The sequence below is a fragment of the Gossypium arboreum genome, chromosome 3 (assembly GCF_025698485.1).
Source record: "Gossypium arboreum isolate Shixiya-1 chromosome 3, ASM2569848v2, whole genome shotgun sequence".
NCBI classification, from domain to species: Eukaryota; Viridiplantae; Streptophyta; class Magnoliopsida; order Malvales; family Malvaceae; genus Gossypium; species Gossypium arboreum.
The window spans coordinates 36,716,720-36,722,273 of record NC_069072.1 but is presented as its reverse complement, the minus strand read 5'-3'; the positions used below and the strand labels follow the sequence as shown (position 1 = coordinate 36,722,273).

The following is a 5,554-nucleotide window of genomic DNA, read 5'->3' as shown; positions in this document are numbered from 1 at the left end:
AGATTAAGGTGAAACCTAATAAGGGGATCCATAGATCGAGTTAATGTAACCCTAGGGTGTTAATTAGAGAAAGGTCTCAATTAGTCAATCTAGGGATTAGACGTTATTAGTCTTGAATAGGGATAATAAATAACTTAGGGATCTCTACGGAACAAGTTAAATGAATAAATCGTCCAATTCGGAGCTAGAATAACAAATACAGTCTAGGTGGATTTTTCCTTAGGTATTGTCTTAATTCAATCGATTTTCCCAAAAGCAATTCCTCGATTCCATTCTCTGTAAATTCTTAGTTTAGATAATTAGTTAGTTAAAACAAAAACCTTTTTAATTTTAGGCTAGATAATAAAAAGACAATCATTACTAGTACTTTTAGTTCCTTTGGGTTCGACAATCCGATCTTGCTAAAACTATACTGCTGTTCAATAGGTACACTTACCTACATCGTGAAAATAGTTAGTTTCAAGAATGATTAATTATAAATATTTAAAACCTATCACAAAATCACGCGATCAAGTTTTTTGCGCCGTTGCTGGGGAACAAAGATATTAGGAACACTCAATTTTTATTACTTTAGCCATTTATTTTTCTTCCAATTTAATTTAATTCTATTTTTATTATTACTTATTCATTTACTTTTTCCTACTCTTGGCAGGTTTTTATAGTTTGTGACAAGAAGAAACCCGTCAGGACCACTAATTTTTGACAAAGAAATCGATCACACAGTTCACAGAAACCAAAGAGAAATAAGGCGAAGCTTAAGATACACAGAGAACGAGCAAGAGGACGATACTCAATCCCCAATCGACGAGATGGCTGAAAACCAAGACAATCAGCTACCTCCTGCAATCGCGGTTAATCAAAATCCTACTCCACGCACTATGTATGATTATGCTAAACCTTCTTTAACAGGAACTCAATCGGGCATAGTTAGACTTGCTGTAGCTGTAAATACTTTTGAACTGAAACTTAACACTATTCAAATGATACAGCAATTTGTTTAGTTTGACGGTCTGTAGGATGAGGATCCCAACGCTCACTTAGCAAACTTCATGGAATTCTGTGATACATTTAAAATCAATGGCATTTCTGATGATGCTATATGTCTTCGGTTGTTTCCTTTTTCATTAAGAAACAAAGCTAAACAGTGGTTGAACTCGTTACCACGAGGGTCAATTACTACTTGGGAACAAATGACCGAAAAATTTTTACTAAAATATTTTTCGCCGGCTAAAACCGATAAATTACGTAATGATATCTCTTCTTTTGTACAAATGGATTTAGAAACACTCTACAATGCAAGGGAGAGATACAAGGACCTTTTGAGAAAGTACCCTCACCATGGGTTACCGCTTTGGCTATAGGTTCAAACGTTCCATAATGGTCTGAATCCTTTGACTCGAAAAATGGTTGACGCAGCTGCTGGCGGAACCATCAATAATAAAACACCTGAAGATGCCTATGAGTTTATTGAGGAGATGTCACTGAATAACTATCAGTGGCAAGTTATGAGGACAAAGCCAACGAAAACAGCTTCGGTCACTATGCTATCAAATCAGGTAGAACTCTTGAATAAAAAGATTGATGGTTTTTTTATTTCTTCACAGGTTCACCTAGTAATGCAGTGCGAAGCAAGTAGCAGAGGAACAAGCTATTCAGAATACCAACCTTATGGCCATAACATGGATAACGAGCAACTAAACTACATGGGTAATAATACTCAACCTCAAAACAATCCATTTAGTAACACTTACAATGTAGGTTGGAGGAACCATCCCAATTTTTCATGGGGAGACCAAGGAAATCAAAGACCACAACATCCTTCAGGTTTTCAGCAACCACCCTACCAACAGAAAAAGAAGTCGAACCTTGAAGAGATGCTCTCAAAGTTTATCTCGGTGTCCGAACCTCATTTCCAGAATACCGAGATAGCGCTTAAGAGCTAACAAGCATCGATCCAAGGGCTCAAAACTCAGATAGGTCAGTTGTCCAAACTAATCTCCGAACGACCACAAGGTAGCTTGCCAAGTAATACTGAACAAGGGAATAGCTCAACGCAATTAATGTTCAAGATGAAAAAGGTGTCGTTGAGCCTGAACCAGAACTGAGGCAAGAAACTGTGGTAAGCAAAAGTCAAGATGAGGTAGGTCATAATAAAAATAAATTAGTGAATGCCGAATATAAACCTCGTGTGTCATACCCCAACGCGACAAAGAAAGACCGCTCAGATGAAAATTTTGGTAAATTCTTTAAACTCTTAAAAAAATTACACATTAACTTACCATTTATTGAAGTGCTATTGCAAATGCCAAATGCAATGAAATTTTTAAAGGAGCTTTTAGAAAATAAGCAGAAGTTGGACGAGGCATCACATGTAGAGCTAAACGTAGTTTGCTCAGCTATTTTCTAAAATAAACTACCCAACAAACTAAAAGATCTAGGGAGTTTTACGATTCATTACTTAATTGGTAGTTTAGATGTTAATAATGCATTAGCTAATTTAGAAGCTAGTATCAACATCATGCCTTACAAAATATTTCAGCAATTAGGTCTTGGGAAACCCAAACAGACTAGGATGAGCATTCAATTAGCAGATAAAACTATAAGATTTCCTAGGGGTATTATTGAAGATTGCTAGTTAAAATTGATAAATTTATATTTCCCATTGACTTCATTATTCTAGACATAGAGGAGGATAGCAACACTCTTTTAATTCTAGGAAGACCCTTTTTAGAAACTGCTAAAACAATTATTGATGTTGGCACAAGTGAACTCATGCTCCGTGTGGGAGACGAAACAATCATCGTTCAAGCTCGCAATTTTGGCAACACAATGGAAATTGAAGGTGGTCATCTAAACCATTCTATTAAAATTGACTATATGATACAACCCACTTTGCAGGAGATAAGTCTGAAGGAAGTACATGAGCCATTCTCAAACAATAGTAGAGGACCTATTCATGAAGAACGAAGGCTGCAAATAGAGGAGCTAGATGAATGGCGAACACATAAATTGAGAACACACGATAAACCAAAACTCTACCAGAACGAGCTCGATACCTCTCCAAATCAACTTAAGGTTGGAGATAAAGTCTTATTAGATGCCTCGGATCCTCATATTGTCACTACTACACCGAATAAAGAAATCCCTCTTACGGTACTTAGTATTTTTCCATTCGGTACAGTTGAGGTAAGTCCCCCAAGTTCGGTACTTTTAAGGTAAACAACACCCGTCTAAAACCTTATTTTGATGAGATTGATAGCAGGAATGAGGAGTATAAACTCCTCAAACCACCATGACCATTCAACGAAGAGGTAAGTCAAGCTTAGACTATAAATAAGCACTTCTCGGGAGGCAACCTGAGCACTAACTGTATTAACTTCTTTAAAATTTAGGCTTCAACATCTAACTCACTAACGGAGCACTTGAATACAGGTTTTCCACAGGGACACGGCCAAGAGCAAGGGCGTGCCTAGGGCCGTGTGAAAACAGGACAACAATTTTTCCTAAACACAGGCTGCGAACCTGCCAAAACAACATAGGTGTGAGACACGCCCGTGTGGAAGAACCATGGGTGAACCTGTTAAAATAGCACAGGCGTGCGAGACGCTCGTGTCTAACACCCGTGGTCGAACCTATCAAATTAACACGAGCGTGGGGCTTTCATACACGGGCATGGGAGAAGGGAACAACGCCAGACACGGCTGTGTAACACGGTCGTGCGACACGGCCGTGTGTACTCACACGCCCAAGGAACACGGGCGTGTAATAAATGTCAAACGTGCCCAAATTCAAAATTCGCGAATCACACGGCCTGAAATTGGGGAACACGAGCGTGTTACCTAGCCGTGTACCCCAAAATCTATAAAAACCCTGCACTATTCATTGTCTTCCCTACCTAAAAGTCCTAACCCTAGCCGCTGCAAGTCGACACGACCTCCCCGCCATGCTCGTGCGTCGTATCCAACTCCATTTTTGCCGCTCATTCTCCCTTTTTTAGCGTACCATGTCATTTTCACGAGAAAAGAAAACGGTCGTACCTGCTTCAAAGAAACGAAAGGGAGCGTCATTTTCCATGAGTCCAACCACAAAAATTCGTCACCCTCTCCTGCAATTCCTACGTGGGCCCAAGAAGAACTTTTCCAAATCCTTCGGGCCCGACCTTTAATTGCGGGCCTCTGCATCGACTAGGCTGCCGTAGAATAAGTTCAGTTGGCTGATGCGATTTGGGCCCTACTAACCACCGACCCTTGAGAGATGTTCTTTTGGATCATCAAACCAACATACCTCGAGCTCACGATGAAACTATACTCAACGTTCCTTCTTCAGACCATAATGACGAACTACGATGATCCCACACGGCCCGGGCCGCTTAAGCGAGTTAGTCCTTGACTAAGCATCCCGAGTTCGGTCTTTGCTTTGGGCTTATATATGGAGGAGTTCAAGGAGGAGAATGAACTACATGCTCTCACTTGCCACATTCATTTCTCTCCCTCAAAATGCTGGCACACTTTAGCCCCTAGCGTAGCCTCCTACAATCCTAGCTACTCCAAGGCATCAATTCTCCCTCCATCTCTGAGGTACCTACACGCCATTTTGGCTAACACGATTACAGGATGGCGAGAGAGAACTGTCGTCGTCAACACTCATGACGCCTACTTCTTATGCTGTATGTTACACGGACACGTCATTGACCTTGCCTATTTTAACGCCCTCGCGATTCAGCACCAGATTGAGCGGCATAGGAAGGGGGTCATCTCTATTGGCCCCTATGTTACTCGATTAGCTTGACACTTTGGGCTCCTCAGCACCGCGGCCCAAGAATCATCCCTTACCCTCATCGGCCAAATGTCCCCACAAGGCATCTCGAACATGCTTAGCATAAGGATGATCGAGAGGCGCCGAGGAACCTACCCTCCCTAATATCGTCTCACCCAATCTACTGAGGAGGTCCCTCCACAGTAAGAGGACCCACCGACTCAGCCACCACTACCCTCTCGTCCAGTTCAAGCGACGGCTTCACATGCTGACATCTCTAAGCTCCTCACTCAATTTGAGCAACAGTATTTTCAACGATTTGACAACATTGATGCTACTCTACAGCAGATTTGTCAGCACCTCCACATCTCATTGCCAGTCCCACCTCACGAGCCATCCAGCGATAAAGATGTTTAAAAACATTTATTTAGTATTTTATGTTTTTAAGTTTTATTAAAACTACTTTTTATTTTTATTAGATTTTAGAATTTTATTTTTAATTATTAATTTCGGTTATTTCTTTTTGAGTAATTACTCTTCCTAATATCCCCTAAAAAGGTTTCTGATTTTATCACAGTTATATAGAGCTCTTAAGCTCATCATCACATAGGAACTAACAACTCCACTGGGAAAGGTTCTTTACGACTGCTATGTCCTGATCGACCACGACCATAGCTACCACTAGATATAATATTCTTTTGGCACAGGACTTATAGACTAATGAACCTCTACGACCGCCAGAGTATCCTCCTCAACTCTCGAACCGATTACTCTCCAAAACTCCAGTTCGAGGAATTCA

General features: G+C 40.6%; 1 non-coding gene across 1 annotated transcript; it reads right to left on the bottom strand.

Moving 5' to 3' along the window:
• Positions 1-1,238: 1,238 nt before the first annotated feature.
• On the bottom strand, positions 1,239-1,345 carry LOC128290805 (small nucleolar RNA R71). Its single transcript, XR_008280591.1, has one exon. It is a non-coding gene; the product is annotated as a small nucleolar RNA R71 (small nucleolar RNA).
• Positions 1,346-5,554: the final 4,209 nt, after the last annotated feature.